The sequence below is a fragment of the Panthera pardus genome, unplaced genomic scaffold (assembly GCF_024362965.1).
Source record: "Panthera pardus isolate Hobbes unplaced genomic scaffold, ASM2436296v1 HiC_scaffold_3, whole genome shotgun sequence".
Taxonomy (NCBI): Eukaryota; Metazoa; Chordata; class Mammalia; order Carnivora; family Felidae; genus Panthera; species Panthera pardus.
Window position 1 is genome coordinate 27,466,874 of NW_026526876.1, and position 27,196 is coordinate 27,494,069.

Consider the following 27,196-nt stretch of genomic DNA (forward strand, 5'->3'; position numbering starts at 1 on the left):
CTGTGGTGGATCACACAGGCCCGGAGAAGAGACGTGTACTTGGGGGGGGGGGGGGACTGGGGGAGGGGTTGGAGAAGGAACTGGAGGGGACAGTGAGAGGGGAGCCCTCCACCTGCAGATTTGGGTTCCTCCTCTGCTGGGCAGCATTCATTGTGCTTCCAGTATCTGGTTCTTCTGAAAGTTACATGGCTGTTAATTAACACACCTGTGCAAACAAAGCTGACCCCCACCCCCACCCCCACCCCCTCCACTGAGATGTGGGAGGAAGGACCTCATTCTAAAGAAGAGATGTGCTTCCCACTCTCCAACAGCTGGCAGAGCAAAGGCAAACTAGAGGGCTGACATTTCTCCTTCTTGATGGGATATATCTCTAATGCTGTTTTCTGGTCCAAGATCAAGGTGACTTCCTCTCAAATATGAGTTTACATACGGAAACAATGTTTGATATTGATGCTTTCCTGGAAACTCCAAGATAGGTAGTCACTATAAACCCAGAGCTGGGTTTAAAGTATTTGGCTGTTTAAAGTATTAGAAGTCCTTTTATGTTCCCTGCAACCATGGTACGTCTTCTTTCACTTTTATTTTTGAGGCTTAAACATGTCACTCCATTGTCCTCTTCCACTGCCAGAGCGTATTTTCCCTAGAGTGAAAAACAACAGCTTCCATTAATTGAGCACCTATTATGCAAAGCTGCTATATTAAGTATTTGTACATATATTTAATCTTTGCAATAACATATGATGTGGGTATCTCCAATTTAGAGATGAGAAAACAGCAGCTCAAGGGAGTTCAATATCTTCTCCAAGGTCACATGGCTCAGAAATGACAAAGGCAAAACCTTGAACCCAGGTCCAAATGACCCCCCAAAAGCTGCTAGCCTGATGCTGATTCCCTAAAAAGAACATTACAACAACATTAAAAGACATTTGAAATATCATATCCCTATACCCTAAGATGGCGGTTTTGGGGGGACAGTTCAAGGTTCTCTTTTCGAAAATGGACTTTGTACCAGAAACTTCTTGAGCATCACTTGAGAACTTCTAGCTACTGCTGCAGTGGCCAGTTCTGTGAATACTCCTACCAGCTTAGAGCAGGTGCAATCTGACAGTGTCTTGCCTCAGGCCCGCAGCTGGCACCTCTCAGCACCACCCCCCCCCCCCCGCCCCAGGGCATCTGTCAACAGCCCCTCGGAGCCAGGCCAGTGCCTCCTGGAATCAGGGCAGAGCCTTTCACCAATGGGGTCAGAGGCCATTGGATAAATGCCTTCCCCTTTGTCCCCCATCCCAGATGTGGGTCCTGAGATGCTTTCCGCAGGGCTTCTCAGTCCTTCCAAATCAAGCAGCTGGAATGTGGCCACCCCAATGACACATCATCAAATGCCTCTGCCTTCATTCTTGCTTTGAGTCCTGAGCCTCAGGTATGCTTCCTGGCTTCATACTCCACAATAATGTATTTGTCTGTGAGCTTTGTCTCAAAGGACATCTCTCACATTCCAGGACACCCTGGCCAGCAAAGATTCAAACATTTCCTTTGCTTAAGTGCTCACTCAAATATAGACCATCTTTGTCTTGTGAATCACATGGGTGCTGAGTAGAATACATATGTGGAAATGGCAAAGATTTGCAATTCCACTTCCATTTCAGTTCTATTTAACAACCTGGTCAGGAGCTGACATTTCCTACTGACTTGTAGGAAATATACCAGGGAATATAAGTAGAAAACATATGAACCTCCTTTTCAAAATTAAAAAAACAAAAATAAAAACAAAAAAGCTCAACCTTCCCCCATGTTTAGGTGGGTGTATATGTTGCTAAATGGTCAGCTGAGCCCTCCTGTTTCTGCTACTTAAGGGGTGATATATGCTGGTGGGGAGGAGAAACGCAGGGCTGGGGCCACACCTGTTGGCTGCACTGTTCGGCCCTCTCATCCCTGGAGTTAGAACTGTGCTCCAGGGAGATTCTGAGCAAGCTGGAGATTGAATTTCCCACGCTGGAGTGGAGCAGCGGGACTGGTGGTTGGAAGGCAGCGAGGATGGTGGGTGACATCAAGGTTTTAGGGAAAGCAAGAGAGTAACTTGTATTGTGTATTCATTCTCTGTAAGCATTGGGGGCGGGGGTCTGAGAGGCAAGGCATAGAGTGGGCAGGGAAAGAATTTCTCCCTAGAAATTCTTTTTTTTTTTTAGTTTATTTATTTATTTTGAGAGAGAGAGAGAGCGATGCAGGAAGGGCAGAGAGAGAGAGAGAGAGAGAGAGAGAGAGAGAGAGAGAGAATCCTAAGCAGGCTCTGCACTGTCAGCTCAGAGCCTGACTTGGGGCTCGAACTCACGAACCATGAGATCATGACCTGGGCCGAAACCAAGAGTTGGATGCTTAACCAACTAAACCACCCAGGTACCCCCTCCCTAGAAATTCTATTCTGGCTCTGCTCCACATCAGCTGGAAGCCACCATTCCCCCAGTGACCCTGGGAATGACAGAGCTTTGAGACATTTATATTTGATAACCCCAGGTCTCATGTGCTAACTAGCAGAGTAAATAAGTGACATCACCTGCAGTTCGCTGCTCCCTGATGACCGGGAATTAGTCACAGAGCATCAGCCCACTGGTGGAGGCCTCTCTAAAGCCCCTGAAGACTCCCTCAAACATCCCTTACCAGAGATGCTCATGTTTTGATGATGGTAAGAGTCCTGATTATTAGCAGGTTTTTATTTTAGAAGGAAAACCAGACCACAATATGTTCTCCCCGCCTGCCCCCCATCATTTTGGAGAGTCACCCCAGGGCTGGTGCAGAGTGAACAGAGAGTGAGTGCACAGTCGCCCATCATTCTTCGTAAGGAACCGAGGTACGGGAAACCGGGACTTGACCATCTTTAGAAATTCCAGTTCTGTGGCCACACCTGACCTTGTCATTCCTCAGAATCATTCTTCTGTGAAGAACCTTGCCTCCACTCCGAATGAAAGCTAACCTGGGTCTTCTCACCTGTCTTGCTCCCACATACTTGCCCCTGCCTATCCCCTCCTCCTTGGACTTCCTTCTATGTCCATCCAACATAGGATCCATGACCCATCATTTCAACCCTTCTGTGGTCAGTACCCGCTGTTTTGTTTTCCTCTGGTTCCCAACCCTGTAAATTGGAGACTGGATTCTCCACACCTGGGCCCAGCCGCCTAGTCCTCCACGGTCCTGTGGCCGCCTCAAGTGCGTGGGCCCAAGGGGCTGCCCAGAACTCTTCCTTTCTTTTTTTTTTTTTTTTTAGAAGTCTTCCTTTCAATCTGGAAGCTCGAAGCTCCTTCTTTCATTCCCTCTCAGAGGCTTTTTCAGTTCTTCACTGTTTCCTTCAAACCCCTGTTATCACCTCCCACCTACTCTCAAGAGATGACTTTGCTTCTCACTTTAGAGCTAAAAAGAAAAAAAAAGAAGCCAGCAGGCAGGAATTTCCTCAACTTCCTGCCTTCCACCTATGAATGAATCTGCACCCACACCCATTCTTATCAGTGTCTAGCTCACTGCAGTGGGAGACCAGACCCTTTTCCTGCCCCAGGCCTGCTCCCTTTCCCTGTGGGCCTCCTGGGACCCTGTCCGGTGGGCCCTCTCCTGCCTGACCTTTTCATTCTCTTTTCTTAGCTCTTCTCCTCAGCCCCAGCTCTGGGGGTCCTCTGCATTCCTAGCCCCACCAATACTGCTTTTGCTTGTGACCCAATAACTTTCTAATTTCCAAATCCCCAAGTTTACTGTTCAGGCTTCTTCCAACTTGAACCTTCTGAGGCATATGTTGCTATTGACCACTTCCTCCTTCTCCAAATATCTTCTCCCTTGGGTTTTTATCTCCTTTCTGGTTTCTTTTCTTTATTTTATTTTATTTTTTAATTGTTTTTTTAATTTTTTTAACATGTATTCATTTTTGAAAGGCAGAGAGAGATAGAGAACAAATGGGGGAGGGGGCAGAGAGAGAGGGAGACACAGAAACAGAAGCAGGCTCCAGGTTCTGGGCTCCGGGCTACCAGCACAGAGCCCGACGCAGGGCTCGAACTCACAGACTGTGAGATCATGACCTGAGCCGAAGTCGGCCACTTAACCGACTGAGCCACCCAGGCGCCCCTGGTTTCTTTTCTTAATGGCCCTCACCTGGCCACCCCTAAAACATTACTGGGGTTCCCCAGGGGGGCATTAGTGCCTATTCTGTGGCCTGTAGCTCCTGGGCTTACATATACGGAAGCCTATAAGGGTCTATCAACTTGATAGATCTTTCTCTACTAGATCTAGTGGCCAAATTCTACCTTTTTTTTTTTTTTTTTTAACACTTTTTAATAGTTACTTTCGTCTCCATCCCCAGTGCTTAAGCACCTGGTACTTCCTGAGCTCTCAGTGATTGCTCATTAAGGGTACAGCTTGTGCACAATGGATCCCTAGCCTATTTTAGGTGTACAAGTGGATCAACTTTTTTTGTTTTTGTATACTTTGTAACCATTTCTCTCGTCAAAAGTAGAAATGCAGTGTCAAAAAAATTGAATTAAAAATCTTATAGCATTTTTGTTTGCTTAGGGTTTGGGGAGAAAATAGGGATTATCTTGAAATGCCATAATTGGGGATAATTCAAGTCACCAGAACCTATGTTAGCTAAAGCTGAAGACTGGGTTGACGGTTGGGAGAAAGGGTGGCTGATGCCAGAGCAATAATAAAACTTGAGCTTGAATTTCTATGACTTCCACCTCTACTATAGGTAGGAAAATTAAAGCATGTAAAGCAGCTATTTGGGGGATAAAGTAAAGAATCTTGTGTGATATCTGAATTTAGCATCACGATCCCTGACCTATGTCATAGGTTGCCATAATGAGTCATAGATGCCAAACTTTAAAATTACTCTTTTCATTTATAAGCTCAAAGTATAGGTATATATATATATATATATATATATATATATATATATATATATATTCTCTATTTGACTTGATTTTCATGCCAGCCCAAGGAGGCAGAATTGGTTATTATCCTACTTTATTTTATTTGAGACAGAGAGAGAGCGCACAAGCAGGGGAGAGGGACAGAGGGAGAGAGAGAGAATCTTAAGTGGGCTCCACACTCAGCATGGAGCCAGACGCAGGGCTCCATCCCACAACCCTGGGCTCATGACCTGAGCCAATCAAGAGTCAGACGCTCAACTGAGCCACCCTGGCGCCCCTATTATCCCATTTTATAGATGAGCAATCTAGGCTCAAAGAGATTTAATTATACATCTTGTTCAAAGTCAAATAGATGTAAGTTCGAGCAAGGGAACTTAAACTCCAAGGCGGTGCTTCTATATTACATTGTTGGTGAAGATTAGTGATATTTGTTCTTTTTGCCTTTTGAAGTTATCCATCCATCCTGTTTCTGGCAGGAACAAAGGGCATTTGGCAGGCACTGGAGCGGAGCAGTTAGGAGGATCCTGGTGATTAGGGTCATGAATGCTGGCTCTTTCTTTAGCTAGTCTTGTGATTTTGGACTCATCAGCAATCCTCTCTGGCCTTCAGTTTCTGCATCCATAAAATGGAGGAAACAGCAATCCTATCTACCACACAGGATTATTGCGAGGTTTCAGTGACAGTATGTACAAAGTCCTAGGCTTAGTAAGGTGCAGAGCAGGTTCTTACTAGGTATGAAGTGTTAATATTATTATGTTATTATATATCCATTTGTTTTTCAAAGCATCCAAGTTACTCACTTTTCAAAAAGAAGGGATCCTTCTGAGTGTTCATGCTGGATCTTACTGGACTCTAGTTCGAGGTCACGTTGATATAGTATTAATTAATCTAATATTTATGTAGGGCTTGAAATGAGCATGAGGGGGGGTGGGGACTCTTGAGATGCATCTTGCCAGCTTCAAGTGGTGCAGTTTTAGGGCCTATCCTCCGACCCCCCACTGAGGTGGAGGTTTTAAGATATGGCCAAGAAGAGTTTGGGAGCTGTTTCTCCACTGATAATGGCCCTTGTTGCACATTTCCAGATATGCATGAATGGAGCCCTCTCCTGTTGAGGAAGAGTTCCTTTTCCTTTGGGAACCAAGAGGAGACATGGTAATACCAGGCAGTGATATCAGCAACCCAGAGACTTAACCCTGACAAGGGTGATCAGTGTGTGTGTGGAGATATCTCTGACAAACCCAGAACCCAGCAGATATTACAGCAAAATATGGGTTGTTCTGTGGAAGCTATTTGCTCCTCATAGGAGGGGTCTAGGTGGGAGAGGCTGACCTTGAAATTGAAGGCAGTGACTTTTCAGTCAGATGCATACCTGGGACACGGAGGATGAGAAGAGGAGGGGGGCTGGGAGAGTAGGCAGGACTCGATGGCACTGGAAGGGACCTCCAGAGGGGCAAGGCACCCTCCTGGGCTTATGACTGGGTCTGGTCACAGCAATGAGGAAGGGTGTGTTTGCCATTAAGATATTTCAGCATTGTCTTACTACTCAGAGAACAAGACTGGTTTGTTACCTCATCCCAGCCCAGTTCCCTTCAAATTCAGTTCTTAGCAGGACCCACTCAGCCAGCTGCTCTGAGTTTCTTAGTAGGTGGCCTCCAGCCCAGCTAGAAAGTCTCCCAGCCATATTACTGATTTTGAGGATAAAAGAGAGTTTAGCTTTATTTTTGGCAGTTGACTTTGAATTCCATTACTATGATGGAGTCGAAATACGCACCTGAGTGTGTGTGGATCTTGTACCACCTACATTAGACTCACGTCGGGGGAGGGATGTTGAAAAATGCGTATTTTCCCCAGTCCCATTCCAGAAGTAGGAAATGAGAGACTCTGGTGGGACCTACGGATCTTTATGTTAAAATCCTCCAGGGTGAAGCTGAGGATGTGTCTTTTGAAGCGAATTTCTGGGATTGGACGGGATAGATGACGGCCTTCTAAAACCCAAATTTGAGTGAATACGCCCACCGGGAAACCCCTGGCTCTCGCAGCCTCAGTTTCTCCCTTCGGCCAGGGCACGTTCTGCCCCCACTTGTTTGCTAGGCTGCAGGAAGAGGAAATTAGTAAGTGCAAAGAACTGGAGAAAGCGCCGCAGCTGAGCTGGGAGAGAAGAGGAGCTCTTACCCCTCCCACCCGGATTCTGCAGGTAACCGTGTCACCGCCCCTCTAGCCCTGTGGGCGGCGGTCCCTTTAACAGACCTGACCAATCGCGCGCCCATTTCCGCGGTCGCTCCTCGGCGCGCGGGTAGGGGCTGGATTGGCCGTGTCTGGCGCGCGGCCTGCTCCGCCCCTGCGGCCCTCTGGTTGGTGGCGGCGGCCGCGGGCGCGGGGCGGGTCCGCCGGCGGGGCGGGGCGGCCGGTGCCCGGGGGCGGGCGGGCGGCAGGACAGCGGCCGGAGCCCGAGCCCGAGCCGGAGCCGCGGCGGCCGCGGAGCACGGGCGCCGGCGCAGTACAATGAAGCAGCCAGCGGAGCCGGGGTGAGCGCGACCGGGGCCGGGCGGGGGGCGGTGGAGGGAGCGCCCGCGGAGAAGGCCCGGGCGGGGGGCGGCCCGACCCCGCAGGGTCCCGGCTGTGCCGGGGGCCGGCGGCCGTTGGTGCGGCGGGGCAAGGGGATCGGCCCCCTCCCGGGATCCCGCCCCGCTGTCACGACGCGGCGTTGACGGGAGACGCCCACCCGCGACGCCCCCGGGCGAACGCCTCGTTCGTTTGGGGTCGGGCGTGGCGGTTTGGGCTTGACCCCAAACGGAGGCGCCGGCCGGCCCATCCCCTCCAGCCTGCCGTCCGCGGGCTCCGGGCTCCGGGCTCGGCCCGGGCCAGGGAGGGCCGTCCACTCGCAAACTAAAGGAAAACAGCTCGTAATTTTATGAATGGGCCCCCCGGCTCCTGCCGCCCCCCTCGCCCGCGTCACTAAATGCTTGGAAGTCGAGAACCGCAGTTACTTTTACGCGGATCTGTCAGGGGCCGGCTGCGCTCGGGTTGTTTTTCTCCAACTCCTTGGAAATCGCGGGTGGCGGTGGGGTGGTTTGCGTGCCTCAGACAGGAGGCGGCGGCGTGCCGAGAGCCGGGGGATCGGAAGGTTAACAAGTGACATTGGGCTGAGGCCTAACGCCAGGTGCCCTGCCCGGGAGCGCGGGTGTGACGGTGGAGGCTGGGGCTGCCGGCCGCTGGCTCGCACCCCAGCGAGACCGAGGCACCGGGAGGAGGAACGCACAGCTACTCCGGTTGCACCACGCACGCCGCCCAGATCGCACGGCCGACGCGGGAGTTGGTGCAGGGGAGTTTTCCCCTTTTGCAAACGGTTTTTGGAAAACGTAGCCCCTCAGTGGGTTGATGGTTACTTAAACCATCGGTCGTCATGGTTACGGGGCATCAAATGTAAGGGCAAAGTCTGTTTCCACCCTCGCTCGCTCTCCGAAGCTATGAAGTACTTTGTCACTACGTTTTTACAGACACTGCGCCGGGCGGACATACTTTTTTAGAGTTGAAGGGAAAGCGTGGGCTCCTTGAAGGCAGGGGTGGTACCAGATTCCTGTTTGAAGTCCACCGTGGTTCTGCTCTGCACAGGAATTGAAAGGAGTCGGCCTTCTGCACATTTTGATGGTTCTCATCAAAGGATTTAAAGGATTCCTTTCAGGAGCCAGATGTAAGCTGGAAGGAAAACAATGAGTGACTTTTACATGGAGACCAATAAGGAAAATCAGAGGGGCAAATGATCCTTGAAGTCCAGGATAGGGGGTATTTGAGCAGGCCAGGTTTGTGAGTTTAGAACCAGGTGACACAGTGAAGCTTGTCTCAAAGGAGGTATTGAAAGAGTCAGACAGCCATTTCTATTAGTTCTTACTCAACCCTTAAGCTGTTTTGGTATTTCAAGTTCTTCCAAGAATTGGTAGTTGGTCTACACTTACGGAAAACAAGTAAGCCTCCCAAGGTGATGGGGAGAGAGCGGGCCTTTTGCCATACAGCTTCTTTCTTTCACACGGGCCTCTCCGGGAGTGTCCCTGAAGGCCTCAAGTCCATGTGCAGAGAGGGCTGTGGGCGAACTCAACTTGGCCTGCATTTATCTCCAGGAAGGGGTGCTATGCCTGAGAGGAAGGAGATTAGCAACCTGATTCAAATCAAGATGGTGGTCATTGCAACAACTGACAAGTCACCCGGGGGCTGGGACGGAGGGAGGGAGGGAGGGAGGGAAGGGAAGTGCAAGAGTGTGCTTGGGCTGAGTGTCCGGGGCTTGGAGGTTGGAAGAAAGTAGCATGTGGCCCTGTGAAAGGATTGGAGATACCACACATACCGAAGGTATTGTTTGTTTATTAGAGATTATGTTTTTGGAATACTTCTGGAAAAGCAGCAGGAGAGATTAGGCTTTTCAGGTCGAATCAACGGACAAGATGTTTTGGAGTCTTCATCCAAAAGAAATCGCGTAGAGTCGAAAAATATTCATTCAACTAATTTTTATTGAGCCGATAGTGTGCCAGAAACTGCCAGGCATTGTGGGTTGTGGTGGAAAAAACCAAAACGGGTGGAGAGTTTGTTTCTACATGTGGTATGATTCGCCTTCCCGCCAAGTCAAAAAAGCTCTCTTTTAAGGATCTTCTGAAGTCCTTGAGGAAAGAAAGGGAGAAATACACCGAATATTACTTAGTGTAAGAACAAAACAGAACAACAGGGGAGAGTCTTCCCACTGTAGATCACTTTTGGTGTCAAACTGAAACTTCAGAGAATGGTTTTCCGTGTCAGGTTTGGTATAAACCCGTCTGCATCCTCGTATCTGTTGGCCAGTATCTTTTCATGGTGTTGGCTCCTGTTCTGCCTTCCTTCTAGCAATTTATTTGTTCAAAAATTTGGAAGTTCATGAAACAAACATCGTCCCTGGCCGCCAGATGTTTCCACTTCATTTTCTGGGCCTGAGTATCCCTCAGCATCTGCTTTCTTCTGTCTGACCCTTGGGCTCTCCTGAGCGTCCCCCTTGGGAATTGTTGAGGTTGCAGGGAACGTTTGTTGTTTGATCCTGTCCCAAAGCAGAAGGCAGCTAATACAGAAAAGAGAGCATTTGTTTAATTCCAACTCTGCTGTGTACTCCTTTCTCGCCCTCCCTCCCTCTCTCTCCTCTGCCTCTCCCTCTCTCTCCTCTGCCTCTCCCTCTCCCTCTCCCTCCCTCTCTCTCTCTCTCTTTTCTCTGTCCCTCTCCCTCTCTCCCTCTCCCCCTCTCCCTGCCTCCAGTAGGAGATATATATACACATACATATCTCCAGTCCTTGAGCAGCGCTCTAAGGGAGATAGGTTGTGGTAGCCTCATTTTATGGAAGAGGGAGGGAACTGAGGCTCAGAGCAGTTCAGTAACTTGTCTAGAGTGATAAGCGGGTTAGATGGTGGAGCAAGAATTTCAGTCTAGAACTTTCTGATTCCAAAGCCTGCTTTTTCCATTGGACTCCATGGCTTCTCCCAGAAGAGGAATCGCAGTTCTAGCACAGTGCCTTCTTTGGACATATGGAAGGTCAGGTTCAGAGATGTTCAGGGAATTGCTACAGTTAATATGCTCACGGTGGACCAAGAATTAGCGCCCTGTGTCCTGCCTCTCTGCCTGGTACCGTTTTGGGTAATTCACGTGGCTGCTGGGAGATTTGAGTTTACTGCCCATACTTACCAGGGGGCATCCCAGTGCTTCCATTTAGCAGCTCTGTGACTTTGGCGAAATTTTTTTTTCTCTCTATACTTCAGTTCTTTATCTGTAAAACGGGGACAGTATGCACATTTCAGCCGTGCTAAGATATGTACAGTTTGTCTCATCTTAACATTTCTGAAGATAAGTGTCTCATGATGTATGGGGTCTCACAGTTGTAGTTGGCAGCGATGTCCTCTTTTTGCACATAAAATAATGGTACATCGTACAGTAGTGGCGTCTCAGATGAACCATAGTAGCATATTCTTTATAGGTAGTCGTGAGGATTACGCGAAGTCGCTCACATGCCTGGCACATAGTGAGCACCCAGTATCAGTGGATGCTATTGAATGACAGGGCTAGGGTTAAGTGGTGGGTCACTCTGGAAAAGCTGGGGACATCTCAGAAGATTTACCACTTGGAGTTTAGGCACTAATCCATGATCTGTGGGCCAAAGGAGCGTTTTCCAGTTTGCCTGGAACTCTATCCTTTGGCTGACTCTTGTCCCCATGAGAAGTGTTAACTTCAGGAGCTAACGAGCCATGGACAGACAACTCCCTTTGTCCTGCCTATTCATTAAGGTTTTTGTCAACTTTAAATCCCGAGTTAAAAAGAAATATCGTTATAAGAAGATTGGAAACCTACACTGATGCGAATGCTCTCACGTGTGAAGTTTAAAGCACCTCAAGGTTATATACAAGATTCTGTGTTTCCCCTTTCAAAACTTCTAATGTTTAATTGCTTTGGGCAAAGTGTCTGGGAGATTAATCAGAAGGAGGCTAGCTGGTCATGAAAGTACAGAAGCCCTTGACTAGCAGTAGGTGAGGTAGAGACAGCACTAGAGTGGCCGTCGGAAGGCCTGCTCTAGTCCTAGGGTTTTATTATGTGAGTTCTTGGGCTCATTTCACCACTCTGAGCCTCAAGGGTCTCTTTTCCAAAATGAGGACTTGATTTCTCAGTCTCCTCCCCCGACCCCCTCCAACACAGTATCGTAGATTATGCCAGTTTATGAACTAAGGATCTAAGAAATTAAATGGTTGAAAGACACTCACTTCGTTCAGGATTCCCTGAAGTCTCACTTGGGTGTTTGTGATAGTGCTTTGTAAAGCAGAAAACAATAGTCAGGTGATAACAAATGAGTCGAGTATCATTGATGGAGAATTGCTGTGTGCCAGGCACTGTCTCTACTTTTTAAATCTCACATCGCCCTATGAGTAGTAGATCCCACTATCAGTCTTATTTAAGATGAGAACACTGAGGTTCAGAGAAGTAAGTAACTTGTCTGTGATCACACAGCAAAGATGAGGGCTAATGTTGCTACCTGTATGAGCGCTATGGTTGTTTCCGATGGACCCTGCCTTGTCTGGGAATCCTCTCAAGCCATGTGCCCTAGGAGTTTTCCAGTTCAAAAGCAGGATTCCCCCTGCTTTATTTTTTAACTTTATTTATTAATTTTGAGAGAGAGAGCGTGCAAGAGTGCATGAGTGGGGAAGAGGGAGGGAGGGAGGGAGAGAGAGAGAGAGAGAGAGAGAGAATGAATTGAATCTGCCTGGGGCTCGATGTCACAAACCATGAGATCATGACCTGAGATGAAGTCAAGAGTCAGATGCCTCACTGAGCCACCCAGGTGCTCCTAGATTTCCCCTGCTTTGAGTCACAAATATCCTACTCTTTTCTCATGTACTCAACACCTGTTTAAATTTGAGTTCTTGTTCAGGACATCTGCTGTGTACTGGGAGAACTTTGTTCAAGGTAAAGAATAACCCCTATGGGAGTTGTAGGCGACTTAAGTCCCTGAAAGGCAAAGTTTTTCTTTGATGAACAGAAGCCAGAACCTGGGTCGCTGTGAGCATAAGTGGGACCATTGAGAGCAGAATCCAGCAGCCTTTCCGTGTGGAAGCTGGTGGGATAGGAAACGTGGGTTGGCTTTGAAACAATCAGGTAACCTCTCTCTTTTGGGTTTGCCTGAAATGCTGGTTCTGAGGGCTTTGCCCTACTAAGAAGTTTATTGGAACTAACAAATTGAGTGCCTCCCCGGCTTATCCTAACAACTGAGAATGGCCCAGGGCAAGAGGAACCCTCTTCAGTGGTAAGCTTATTTGGGATTTGAGATTTAAACCCACCCCTTGGATTGCTCCTGCAAATAATCTTTCAGAATCACAATATGCATTTTCTGAGTTTCATTTCTCTGTTGTTTCTTACAGCTGACATAAGCTGGCCTGTTCTCTTATTCAATTTTAAATTCTTTCTTACATCTAATGCTGTCTTTTTAAGCAGTGTTCCTAAAGATGGTTCTATTTATCATTTGGGGCTTGAAATAGAGAATTTAAAAATCTTGCCATTGAAAGGACTGACTGAACAATGACTGTTACTCAGTCAATAAATATTTGAGCATCTACCAGAGCCAACGATTGTGCCTGGTGTTGGAGATCCAGTGGGGAGCAAAACAGATGTGGTCTCTGCCCGGCATACAGCACATTATCTAGTGCAGGCAATAAACAAGTCGAGATGTATGCATTGTGTGTATATATTACACTGTGAGAAGTGTGAAGGCTCCTTCCTCTGAAGGGGAAGAACAGTGCACTGAGCAGGAAGAAAGGGAGCCAGCCAGCATGGGGAGTGTCCAGGAAAGCATTTCAAGAGGGAGCGGCATGTGGAAAGTGTGGCTGTGGGGAGGAGGGGCGAGGATGGGGAAGGAGGCGTCACGGGGAGACCCAGGGAGAGCCATGCATAGAGACGAAGAGCCAGGGCTCAGGAGCCAGGCATTGCTTCAGGGGCCTCGAGGATTTCTTAGCCTCGTGGTGCCTCAGTTTCCCGCCTCCAACTGACATCAGGATTGAATGAGCTGATGTCTGCGAGGTCTGGAGAACAGTGCCAGGCATGTATAGGAAGGGCTGGGGGCGAGGGTCTGCTGATTCTCACACAGTGGAGAACTTGACCTGGAGTGGGTAAGCCACTGTTCTCGGTCAGCATTTTCCATCATTCCGTGTGTAAAGTGACCGCAGGGCTGAAGAGGAGACTAAGATAGCTAATATGCGTGTCTGCTGGACGCATTCTGCGGTAGCTCGGTGTTGGTCCGTCTGTCATGCGCTAACATTGAGCACCTGTGCATGGGGAGCACTTGCCATGGGGCCTCTGCTCCATCGGCTGTGGGTGCTGTGTTCGGCTGGAAGCAAGCGGGGACCAGAAGCAGTGTTCCTCTGCTCCTTCCTGCAGTTGTCTGCATTCGTGTTTGGACACGGGAGGTCAATTTTTAGCCTTTTTTTTTTTCCTTATAAGAGGAGGCAGAGGCCAGAGGCTGGTGATCAAATGTGACAACTCAGAGTTGCTAAGTGCAGTGCCTGCCTGAACTCCATGCCCTATGAGATTTGGTGTGGTGCTTTCTCAGGGAAGCCGCCACACGTCAGGATCATATAGGAAGAAATTTCATAAAAGGAGTCACTGGCTTTGGTTCTTTGGCCTGGTTTGGGATGTTTAGTAAAATAGTATAGACCCAGCCGTATCAAAATTTGTATTTATCCTGCAGAGTATCTGTTAGAACTGATCAAATTTGTATATAATTGCATTCGTTCCTTTAAAATTTTCTCTTTATTCTGGAAACATTTTTTACATTAAAAAAAATTTTTTTTAATGTTTATTTATTTTTGAGAGACAGAGAGGAGACTGAGAGCAGGGGAGGGGCAGAGAGAGAGGGAGACACAGAATCTGAAGCGGGCTCCAGGCTCTGAGCTGTCAGCACAGAGCCCGACGCGGGGCTGGAACCCAGGAACCGCGAGACCACGACCCTAGCCAAAGTGGGATGCTCCACTGACTGAGCCACCCACCCAGGCGCCCCTGGAAACGTTTCTTAAATTCACAAAAGAATAACATAATGAGCCCCGTAGATCTATCATTGTTGCAATAATTAGTGACATTTTCCTAATCTTGTTCCAAGATAGTTTCAATTTGAAGCATTATTGGTGGATTTTCTATCAGTGTAAATGTATCTTTGGAATATAAAATTATATGGTAGATATGGTCCCAGGGGAAAAAAAAAATTGTTGCATGCTGCCTAATTACAGGACTGGTGTTGGTAGTTAAAATTCAGAATCCTAAATGAACATTTCTTACAACCCCTCATGGACTTGCTTGTGAAAAGTAGGCATCCCTGACTCGGCTGCACACGGAAGCCTGTAACCTGGGGTCTCAAATTGGAGCCCCGTGCCCCCGATCACATACTCAGTTGAGAGTGATGCCTCCTGAGGCTGGGACAGGAGGCCCATCCAGACTAGAGGGCCGCCCTTGCAACTTGACAGGAGAATGCATTTGAAGTCTGGGTCAAGGGCGCAGAACTTGCTTCTTTTGTAAGATGGATCTGAACCCACTGGATACTCCAAGGATGAATTCCCGTGGACTGTTTTCCCCCTTATTTCCCTTTCTGAGTTATTCTGCTATAAAAACTGTTCGATCCCTTCAATGAACCCAAATTTTAAAGAGCGTTTCTCAACTTGCTCCTTGTTTTCTACTGTACTTGCATTCATTCATTCATTCATTCATTTATGACCCAACAAACATTTTTTTTTTTTTTTAATTTTTTTTTTCAACGTTTTTTATTTATTTTTGGGACAGAGAGAGACAGAGCATGAACGGGGGAGGGGCAGAGAGAGAGGGAGACACAGAATCGGAAACAGGCTCCAGGCTCCGAGCCATCAGCCCGGAGCCTGACGCGGGGCTCGAACTCACGGACCGCGAGATCGTGACCTGGCTGAAGTCGGACGCTTAACCGACTGCGCCACCCAGGCGCCCCCAACAAACATTTAAGAAGCTTGCACAATGGGTCAGATAGTGTGCCAGGTACTGGGTATATGGGGGTGAGCAAAATTGACAAGGTCCTTGCCCTCCTGGGAGAAGGAGAAAAGCAGATGTCTATTAAAAAATATGTCATGAGAAATGGTGAGAAGGGCTACAAAGGACGAGAACAAAAGGGAGTGAGGTGAGCGGGCGGAGCTGTTTCCTGAAGAGGGAGCAGGTGCTTCTGAGCAGGCCTCCGTCCCTTCCTCCTGGGAACAGAAAGGTGCCTGGAACATAAACTAGGAGGAGAGAGCCATGTGGCCCAGCTGAAGCAGAAGGCAGGAGGGACTAGATCACACAGCACTTTTCAGAATATGGATCTTAACCCACGAGCAACAAGAGGCTCTCTTGGGGTGTTGGGCAAGAATGTGACATGCTCATATTAGGAATTTTTTTTAATTTAATATTTTTTTTCAGTAAGCTCTACCCCCAATGGGGTGTTTGAACTCAAGACCCTGAGATCAAGAGTCACATGCTCTACTGACTGAGCCAGCCACGTGCCCCCACATTAGGGCATTTTTTAAAATCACTCCCATGACAGTGGGGCAAATAGACGGAAGTCGCCGTGGGGAGAGCCATGAGGGGGATGCTGCTGTCTTCCAAGCAAAAAGGTGGTCATTTGGACCAGAGCAGTGGCAGTGAAATGGGAGAGAGAGAGACCATTCAGGAGAGGTTTAAAGAGAAAAATCATATCACTTCGTAAAGGACTAGGTAAGGGCCGCCTTGCTTTTGCAGTGAAGACAAATGTAAATTACTCCTGGCAGAAAACATTGGCTGTACATACTCTGCAACTCACTGGTATTACACTTCCCTTGGCACCTGTTTTTCAGAAAAGCTGTTCTCCTGATTTGCTCTTAAATCTATTCTTGAAAACTGTCAACCATTTTTGAAACATGCTCATTGAGCATCTACTATGTGCTGGGAAGATAGAGGTGACCAAGACAGCCCGGGCCCTCAGCCCGTCTCCTCTGCGCCTCCACATCCTCCTGGCAGCAAACACAAGTCCCCAGGCTGGGGGTTGTCCTACCTTCCGAAACCTTTGTATGGGCCAGGTTGGAAGGGTGGCCCTCTCTTCTGGACGGGCTTCCTGTTCCAGCTTCAGGAAGTGGCTCTCTTTGCCAAAGTACGTCATCAGTAGCACGGGTCTCCAAATTGAGGCCTCAAGGTTAGAGTCTTCCACATGTGGTCCACAGTCAGGGATAAAGTAGTCTTACTTTCCTTCTAGAAGATAGGGATTGTGCCCTGTTCGTATTTGTATCTCCTCCCTCTCACACCCCCCTCCCCTGTCCTCACTCCCATCGACAAACCAGAGCACTCTGCCCTTGGAGGTGTTCAGCGGGTGTTTAATAGCCCCTGGTATTACTCAAAAATAATGCCAGATGAGCCCTGAAGAGGGCTCTAGGCAGCAGTGGGAGGGGAAGAAGCTTCCTGATTTGGGGAGAATGCCTGTTGGGGAGGCAGCTGTACTTAGACCTGGCCCTGCAGGTGGGGTGACTTGCCCTCTCCTTGAGGCCAGTTTCCAGGTGAGGGGAAGAGCCTCCCTCCTCAGATCACCTGTCACATGGGAGGGAGTCATAAGAGACATCTGGATCTACACTGGAACTTTGAAGTTCTAGAAAGGAAATGGACTTGAGGCAGAGATGGAGGTTAAATTTCTTCTACAACTTTTGTGATTGTGATTCTGAAAGAGAAAAATGATGTGGGATGTCATTAGCTGGTTTCCTTGGTAACTTCTTTTCCCTTTGCTTTGCTTTGGAAGAAGGGACTGGGTCCCTAGACCAGGTTGTCTAATAACCAGAGAGGAGGTATTTATTGAAGACCAGAGTGATGTCTTTTCTGGGAGACTTGCAAGTCTGGTTGGAAAGGCTTTAAGCTGAATATTAAGGGGATAGAAGAGAAAAGTATAAAAAGAAAAAGAGAAAAGTGTACAGGAAATCTACAGAAGCTGACAACACAGAGACCTGTGTGACTCAGCAGCAGTGTGGCCACCAAAGTGGTGCCCAGAAAGTCTCAAATGGAAATTAGCACCAAAGCTGCTTGAGAACAGTGTGGAGGGAAGGGGTCACGTATCTGTAAACTCCTGCCTGAGGCTGAGCAGCCAATGCCTCCAGGCACTGGAAACCTTAACAGGTAAATATGATCTGCTGGTAGGTTGGAATAGAGCAAAGTGGCATGGGCACCCCTGGCCCCACGGAAAATCACAGGAGAGATTCCCTCTGTGTGCCCTGACCACGGAAAGCTCGTGGCGAGCATTCCTGTTGTGATGGAAAGAGCAGGGGCAGGTATGTAATTGTAGGACAGACAGCCCGCCAGACTGAGGTGGCAATGATTGTGTTCCATAGACAGATCTTAAAAGAGGCCCCTGGCAGATGTCGTAGATCATGTAGACGTTTTTAGGCGACTTATTAGAAGTGGACCATGTGGTAGGTTTAGCACTACCTTGCTGATATTTCACCTCTGAGAGCAGGTAGAGGGAAGTGTGTGTGTGTGTGTGTGTGTGTGTGTGTGTGTGTGTGTGTGTGTGTGTGTGTGTCGTGGGGACAGGGTGCTGTTTGGACCTAATGATGACAAATAAGGAAAAGCCAGTTGACATTGTGGACAGGGTAAAGCCGTGTGCGGAGGGCAAGGGAGCCTACGACCGCAGCCCAGAAATAAGCACAGAGCTTGGGTTTAGGCTTGGCTGGATCCACAGCCCCTGCTCTCAGAGCATCTCCTACCTTATACTGTTGTTTCCTTTGATAAAAATGATGGAACTGCTATCATGGAAGCTGAACAGGAGCCATCTTGGTGTCTTCAAGTCCAGATGCCTGATGGAAATGACCTCTTGAGTATCACCCCATAGCAATGACTGATTTAACGTGGCTCCTTCTTGGTCTCCGTCTGCCTCCCCCCTCCCCCCACTAAGAGTTCAGAGCAGACACTGCAGTACCTGTTCTAGAAGTCTGAAGGGAGTTGTCCTCGGGGAAAGTCGAGCTGCTTGCCCTGGCTAAGTTCAGAGGCAAGATCGAAATGGAAAATAAGTCAGAGAAGACCCATGGGAAAGGAGTTGCTTTTGTTTTAATTTCCCAGGGTAGGATAATGTCTATGGGGATGTGATGAGTGGTATTCGATCCTGATGGGGTAGGTTAATGGTAAAACAGGAGCATTAACTTTTTTTTTTAAGGCTAAACCTCCCAACAGAAATGACTATTGATCATATTCTGAGCCAGAGACCAACCTCATTTGGTCAGCCTAGCTTTTGTGATCAAGAGGGGTGTTGGCAGAGGCTTAACAGCCTGAAGCAAATTTTATTTCATGAGGTCTGATTTGTGGCATGAAAATCTTATGGAAGGAGAAAACATACCTTGAGTTTCTGAATTCGGTGATAGAGTTGCTTTGGCAGCAAATGTAGCAAGTGCAGGGCCCGAAATTTTCTGGAGCAGATGGTCAAGAGGTCCTTCAAACTGTGTGAACTTATAATGCCAGAGTGCTAATCGCAAAAACTAAATTCTTAAACATGTTTAATAAATGTATATTTCTATAACCCACAGCTTAGAAGAAGTCTGCCAGAAATTACAAGTCTTAGCTATACTGTGGCCTAAGAATTTTAGCCATTTTGTGTTATCTGTCAGAGTTGACCCATTAACTGCAATTTCCTCTCCCAGAAATAGCATGCTGCTCCTTCTGGGCTCCCTTGTACAGTGCTACAATTGGGTACTGTGGCCTGTCACCCAACACTGCACAGTGGTGGTTAGTAAGTGGTGAGTGAGGTGGGTACTCTATAGCAAGCTAAGGAAAAAAGTGTGATTTTTTTTTTTTTTTTTGGCTGCATTTTCCTAATTTAAGAGTTCACACAGGTGCCCAAATTGGTATTTAAAGGGGAAAGGAAAGGTTTTTGCTACGTTAAAGGAGGGTAGTTACCTGGTTCATCCGTGTCTGTATTTCTGCCCGTTGTTGTAGGGTACACATCAGTTTCTCTGACTGATTACAAAAAACCTACTGTGATACTCTTGCTTGGGGAGGGAGTGGCCCTGCCAGACAAGCAGGGAGCCCCGAAACTAGCTTCAGAACCCCTCGTCCAACCGGCTCGATGACTTCAAGCCAAATTCTTTGGGGCTTGAGATAGGACCTATCAAATGGATTATCCCCACACTAAGTTAATATGGGCTGATTACCCAGTGATCCTTTGAGCATTCAGCAGATGACGCTGCTCCCAAGGCAATGGCCGTGCTTGGGGACTGTCGTGGGGCAGGTCCAGACTCTTTTGCAGTGAAAGTCAGTCTTCTGTGAATCTCTTAAATGAGAGTCTCTTGAAGGTCTTCACCCACTTTGTCATTCTTTTTTAGGGAGGTCTTTGAAGAATCTTAAAGCATGCATTCGCATGGCATTAAACACGATAAATTCTTAATTACAAATGATTAATTAGATTGTTTTCTTCCTGATTAATAGCTTGTAAGTCAGTGTGCCAGTTTTTCTTTCTTTTTTAACGTAAGCAAGCACTTAAGTATGTTTTGGAATGTTTGCTTTTCAATTTTTTGGTTGTTTGTAGAGAGTCTAGAAAGGAACCACCTATTTTCCCATTAAGGTCTTTGCTCCAAGAGTTAGGAAAAAAACAAACAAACCATGGAACTTTGGGAGGCACTAAGACTGTTTTCTTGGGGCAGGACTTCATCTTGCTCTCTTTTGTTCTGCCCAGACTTCTAAAAGTCCACGCACCCACCCTCCAAAGGGTGTACATCAAAAAGTTTTTAACCTGTCACTCAGAACCATGTAACGAGTTCTTTCAAGCAGGGTTTTAAAAAACCTTTGGGGGGGGGGAGGGGAGAAGTCTATGTCTTCTAGAAAACTGAGTGTGAAGTCTTTGTATTTGATGGTGGTAGGGTCTTTGATGTTCATCAGGTTTCCAAACGGCCCTTGAAGGAGAAAAGTTGAGGAGGGACTCCAGCTCTAAAGTCTCCGTACCACTCATCTAGAAAACTCTCAGGCCAGCTATTTAGAAAGGAGGGGCAGATTAACAGAAGTGAAAGAACATAGAGCACAGACTGCAGGTTTCTAAGGGGCGGGAGTCCATGCACGCAAGCCTGGCTTCTCACTGGTCCTCCCTGGCTACCCCTGGGTCCCTGAGATTCTCCTTCCTCCCTACTGTCCTCTCTCCCCTTTTCCAGTCCTTAAGGTATCCTTTGTTGGGAGAGCACTGGATAAACTTGTCCTACAAGCCACATACCGTGTGCCAGGATATTTTGTCCTTGGTTTCTTCAGTCTTTTTTTTTTTTTGGTCAGTGTCCTGACTGTTCCCTAACTTCTCATAAGCCTCTCTTTTCATTTTTCTTGGGTTTATCTCTTACATCACCTCATTTTCCTCCCTTTCCTCCTCCCCCCACCTTTTTTTTTCTTAATGAGTTCTAAGTTAATCTGTTCCCTGTCACTGACTTTTCTGTTAGGTCTGGTAATTCTTATCTGCAGCCAGAAAGGGGGACCTGAGCTAGACAGAGAACCCAGAGGCTGGTCCTTCCATTAGTGTGGTTCTGGACGGTGGAGCCTGCTCCTACCTGGGATGCCGGGGGTCTCAGCTCACCCCCTTCTATCCCAGAAGTCAGCCATCTGCTCTGGTGGCCTCTGACTGGCCAGGAACACACATATGCCATTGCTGTCACAGGCTCCTACCTTTCTTTGTGGACCTCATATGTATCCTGTGATGGCAAGCTGTGCTCATGAAAGTAGGATTCTGTTTTATATTCCTTATTCCAATGTTGCCAGAGGCAGAAAAGACAGAAGTTATTGCTTTCAGAAAGACTGTTCTTCCAGAGGCAGGCCAACATACAAGAGAGCATCGGCGACAAATGTGCATTATTGCAACAAGCAGAAATTTAAACTGCAGTAAAAGGTGATCATTTTCTCTACCTTGCGTAGCTTAAGCTTCTTCCCCTCTCCGAATTTCTTCCCTAGTGTTCTGGGGAGTCAGGGGTCCGGCCCTGAAACGGTTTGGGAGGAAGGTCTCCTACTCTTGCTGCTTCTGAGGATTCATTAGCCCCTTGGCAGCATTAACCTTCACATGGAGGTGGGCATGTGATCCAGGAGGCTCTGCTTAGGAAACCAGATCTCTGAATTGATAGAGCCATCTCATGAGCTAGTAATGCAAGCTGTTGGTAATTACAAAAAACCTACCGTGAAATTCATCCAAAATTAATGAAGAGTCAGCACTGTGGATTTTAAATAACAGAGAAAGTTATGGCATCGGCTCTCAGTTATCTGAGTAGATTATTTCTTGCTGGTCTTTAAGCCTTTAGCTGGTTTCCCTTTGCTCCCTGTTGTGCCCAGGGGCTCTCTTCCCACTCCAGTCTGCTTGGTTTATGTTCCTCCCACACAGACCCATTTTAATGGGAAGCTACTGAAAAATGCAGTGCGTTCCCAAGTCAGTTGTTTGGGATTATCCATTCCACTTTTCTCTTCGGTGAACACAGAGAAGTGAAAAGTCCAGTGTGTTTATAATTAATTTTTCTTACTGTGTATTTATTTTTGAGAAAGAGAGAGAGAGATAGAGTGCAAGCAGGGGAGGAGCAGAGAGAGAGGGAGACACAGAATCAGAAGCAGGCCCCAGGCTCTGAGCTGTCAGCACAGAGCCTGATGCAGGGCTCGAACTCACGAACCGCGAGATCATGACCTAAGCCGAAGTCAGACGCTTAACCGACCGAGCCACCCAGGCGCCCCAAAAGTCCAGTGTGTTTAAAAGAAAACAATAAAAATGTGTGGAGAACAAAAACTTGGGAGTGAAAACCAGATAGATGAATAGAACATGTCTGCATTTCCTGACTTTGATTTTTTTTTTTTTTCAACGTTTTTTTATTTATTTTTGGGACAGAGAGAGACAGAGCATGAACGGGGAGGGGCAGAGAGAGAGGGAGACACAGAATCGGAAACAGGCTCCAGGCTCCGAGCCATCAGCCCAGAGCCCGACGCGGGGCTCGAACTCACGGACCGCGAGATCGTGACCTGGCTGAAGTCGGACGCTTAACCGACTGCGCCACCCAGGCGCCCCGACTTTGATTTTTTTTAAAGGAGCATTGTTCAATACTTCATTTTGTGTGTATGTCAACATTTGAAGTTCTCTAGATTGGTGCGTGCACAGATCAAGATAAATGATTAAGATATTTTGAAGCTGAGATCTTTACTGCTTTGGTGACGTACTTTATAGGTATAACCATCCCTTGACTTAATAGGGAGGATCTCTGGTCTATATGTACCTTCATGTGACTTGAAAAGCAACTATTCCATTTGAGTAGATTTCAATTAGGATAATGGCTGTGAGACATCTCACGATGATACAGTTCTTAGACTCTTAAGATAGAATTGTCAAATTATAGCAAATAGCGTTGGAAATTATTCTGCAATTTTCTCAGCAGATTGTAATTTCTCCTTCTGCACATCTTGTTGTTCTGGAAATAATAGTGTAAAGGTACCTTTTTCCAAAACTGATTATTTTCCAAATACGGTGGTACCTTTTGGTGTAAAGGAAATGACAGAGGAAGATTGTGGTCCAGGAGAACAAGCAGGGAACAGGGGTTTTTTTTAGCCTCTCTTTTATTATACCTTCGGCCACATTTTCGAAGAGAGACCGAGAATTGCCGCATGTGTGAAAGAAGATTGGTAACTGGGTGGACTTGAAATGAAAGTGAGATTTTCAGAGTAACAAGGTCACCTTGTTACATGGTTTGTAGAAACAAAGGATGTGTGATCACAGCAGGTCTGGCAGCTGGGGTTGGTGGAAGTGGAGAGTTCGTGTAATCTGAAGGATATTTAAATTTATTTGTATGATATTTAAATTTCCATGTTAGAAAAAGCTCCTAGAGAGCAGTGGTTCGTTAAAACAAAAATGGAAAGTCAATTTTTAAAAAATGGGAGGGGGAATGTGCATGTTTGCATCGTTACAGGATATTGAAAAAAATTTTTTTTAAATACCTAGGACATAGTTTCTTGATGGAGGCAGAGAATGGTGGGAACAGTGCCTTAATAAGGGTTACGTTTGATGGGGAGGTGCTCAAAGAAAAGACTTGCCTTGAAGGAAAGTTTCTGTGGAGCTGTGCCCTGCATTTTGAGTGATACACCGAAGCACAGCTGACCCCACATTAATTTTGGCCTTTCTTATGAAGCGGGATAAAATAATGCGTCTCTGAGGAAAAAATAGTAGGTTATCATGAAGTATCGAAGCCCCGCGGTGGAAAATGCCAACATCCAAGAGTCCAAAGCAAATTCAAGAATCAACACCCTAAGCGCAGACCTCACATTGACTCGCCATCTTGATTTACCTTACTGTGAGGCCCAACGGGTTCTTGTTGGGCACCCCAGAAATGCCAGGGATCCACACCCCCAGAACAAGTGTTGCAGCTAGGACTTTGGCTTCCTGGTATTTTTCCTGGGAAAACGTGTCTGATCTGAAATAGTGCCCAACTTGATAGAAACGTCGCTCACCAGAGGTGGCTCTGAGAAACTTTGGTTTCCCAAAATAACAGATAAAAGTTCTGGAACCCCTTGAAAGAGTGGTGTCTTCACTTTTGGAAAATACACCCCTTCAACCTCTGAACACTATGCACCGTCTCCCTAGGAAACACATGTACACACAGACCAAATTTTGCATGTAGATGTTAAGAACCCTTGACGGGGCGCCTGGGTGGCTCAGTCAGCTAAGCGTCTGACTTCGGCTCAGGTCACGGTCTTGTGCTTTGTGAGCTCGAGCCCCACATCAGGCTCTGTGCTGACAGCTCAGAACCCGGAGCCTGCTTTGGATTCTGTGACTCCGTCTCTCTGCCTCTCCCCGGTTCACATTCTGTCTCTCTGTCTCTCAAAAATAAATAGACGTTAGAAAAAATCCAAAAAACCCTTGACGTAAAATAATACGATGCAAGGTTTTGAAGAGAACGTTAGGAAGGAGCTGGCATTTTTCATTGGCAGGTAGAGGCGCTCGCTTGGGAGTGTGCTTTGTGGCTTGTTGGACAGTAAGATTTAGCAGGGCTGGAGCATGCGGCCAGGCTGATTTTGAGAGAGTTGTACAGATGTTGAGAGTAGTGCTTCCAGAAGGTGCAACTCCTCAGTCCCCTCAAAAGCTGGGGCCAGTGTTTTCTGTGAGGGACTTTTTGGAGATCTTTTTGTTTAGGTGCAGTTATTTATTATGTGTATATGAAAAAGCAGTACCGACTCTGCATTTATTTCCCTGGTTACTCATATGCTTTTCCCCTTAGAGTGAAACGACTGACGCAGCCTTTGACCAAGTGGGTTTTAAGAGCCTAAAATTAATGTGAGATGAATTGCTTGTTATATTAGTTGTGAAGGAGATATTGCGTACTTTATTATGCACAACATGACTTCAGAGTTCTACCATTTGAGAATATATGTACATATATATATATATATATATATATAAATATGTACATATATATATATAAAAATAGATTTTAAAAAATAGACTTAAAAATGTGTATTTTAAAGTCTGTTTATTTAGAGAGAGAGAAAATGAACAAGCGGGGGTGGGGGCAGAGAGAGAGAGTCCCAAGCAGCCTCCGCACTGTCAGCACAGAGCGCCAACGTGGGGCTTGAACTCACAAACTGTGAGATCATGACCTGAGCCAAAACCAAGAGTTGGCCACTTCACAAACTGAGCCACCCAGGCACCCCGAGAATATATATATATTTTAAAGAAAGTGCCTTATACAAACTACATGTATTAGATCTGCATCCTGCTCTCAGGGCCTCTGCTCCACTTCCAATGGGCCTGGCATGTGAGGCAAGCCGAGGGTGGCAGCTTCTGGTCCAAAGGCAGGCCTGGGAGCACAGGTGTAGACCTTGGAGTCCTGTTGGTGGCAACAGCTCTGCGATTTCCACTTGTGGACCCCTGGTGGATGGCGACTTGCAGAGGAGCTTTTATTTAAGCCATCAAGGTCTAAGAAGTCACTGCCACCCAGGGGTATTCCCCCCTTCTCTTGAAGGATCCTTTTCTTTTTTTTTTTTTTAATTTATTTTTGAGAGAGAGAGCAAGAAGGGGAGGGGCAATGAGAGAGAGAGAGAGAGAGAGAGAGTGAGAGAGCGAGAGTATGTAGAGCCCGACGCGGGGCTCAAACCCACGAACCGAACCGTGAGATCATGACCTGAGCCGAAATCAGGAGTCAGACACTTAACAGACTGAGCCACCCAGACGCCCCAGGATCCTTTTCTTTGTTAACGGCTGGCTTGGAATTTCAGTTTCCTAAAGGAAATGCATTTTCCCAGCAGAAACAACATTATACATTGGTTCCCTGGAAAGGAGAGGTACCATGTTCACAGTCTGCATTAGGAAGGCTTGTGCTCCTGCAAAGGATACTGCCCAGTAGAGATGATCCGGGTATAAAGCTAGATCTCACTTTCTCCTAGCAAGTGTTATAATATATTTATAATATGTTACATTCTGGAACTAAAACCCGATGCCCAGTTGCTAAAAATATACTAGACTGTAAACGATATATTTATTTTCTGTACTGTATGGAATTTTCTGAAAAGGACATAAACAGGTTACTTAGGTATTAAGTGCAGTGTTCATTCATTCATTCAACCAATAAATATTTAAGTGCCTACTATGCACAACATTGGGAACACAGCAGTGAATAAACTAAGTTTCTGCCCTCATAGAGCATGTATTCTGTGGGCTGAGAGGTAGCAAGTAAGTAGCCATATAACACAATGTTAGGTAGTAATATTGTTCTTTAAAATAAAGAGAACCAAGAGGTAGGGAGGCCGTGCTTTAAGGTTAAGGTTGTCAGGAGAGTCTTCGTCTGGAGGAGACATTAGAGTTGAGTCCTGCTGTTAATTAATAATTTTGGGGAGTAACACTCGTCTTTCGGGCCGTGGAATTCAGTGAGGCTTCTTTGTAGAGATTTTTTTTTAAGTTTATTTGTTTGTTTTGAGAGAGAGAGGGAGAGAACATGAGCAGGAGAGGGGCAGAGAGACAGGGAGAGGGAGAATCCCAAGCAGGCTCTACACTGTTAGCACAGAGCCCAATGAGGGGCCTAATCTCACAAACCATGAGATCATGTCCTGAGCCGAGTTTAAAAGTCAACGCTTAACTGACTGAGCTACCCAGGGGCCCCTTCTTTGCAGAGATTTTGACTGATTAATTTGAAGGATTTTTGAGGAGTTGGGACTTTGGTATCCATGACCTTTTGAGAGAATGACTGACCTTATCTGGTTGGTAACCTCTTTTGCTTACTATCACTTTTCCTGTGGCAAGAACAGGAGGAGAAATAAAGTTGCCTCTGGCTGTCCTCTTGGTGGTTCAAAGCCCACCAAGCATCTCCCTGCTCTCGGGTTGGCTTTGAGCTTTTGGCCACCGAGCCTGGTTTTCTGATGTTACGCATGCCTGGCGGTCTTTAAAATGAACAAACTGACTCTTCACTTGTTACTCCACAAAGTCTGACAACCTGAATGCTTTCCTTGGAAGGGTCCCCACATCCAAAGGCCAACTGACCTGAGACTGGCCATGAGTTCCAGATACAGGGACCTGGGTACAGGGTGACGGGTTATAGCTATTGGCCTAAGGCTATTTTTCCCCCTCTCCCAAAGTTTTTTTTTTGAAGGGGCAGAGAGAGAGAGGGAGAGAGAGAATCCCAGGCAGGCTCTGCACTGTCAGCATAGAACTCATGGGGCTCGAACTCATGAATGGTGAGATCATGACCTGAGCCGAAATCAAGAGTTGGATGCTTAACCAACTGAGCCATTCAGGTGCCCCTTTCCTGAATGTCATTTTTTTTTTAATGCTCTA

At 46.9% G+C, this 27,196-nt stretch overlaps 1 protein-coding gene across 6 annotated transcripts in view; it reads left to right on the forward strand.

Moving 5' to 3' along the window:
- The first annotated feature begins 7,292 nt into the window (after positions 1–7,292).
- TEX2 (testis expressed 2) overlaps positions 7,293–27,196 on the forward strand; it is a 105,880-nt gene continuing 85,976 nt past the window's right edge. For 3 of the 6 annotated variants that reach the window (XM_053893316.1, XM_053893317.1, XM_053893318.1), the window contains exon 1: positions 7,293–7,426. The gene's annotated coding sequence lies outside the window, so the exon portion shown is untranslated. Of the gene's footprint in view, positions 7,427–8,419; positions 8,593–27,196 lie in introns of those variants that run through there. The other 3 variants (XM_019466531.2, XM_019466533.2, XM_019466535.2) reach the window with 3 other exon arrangements.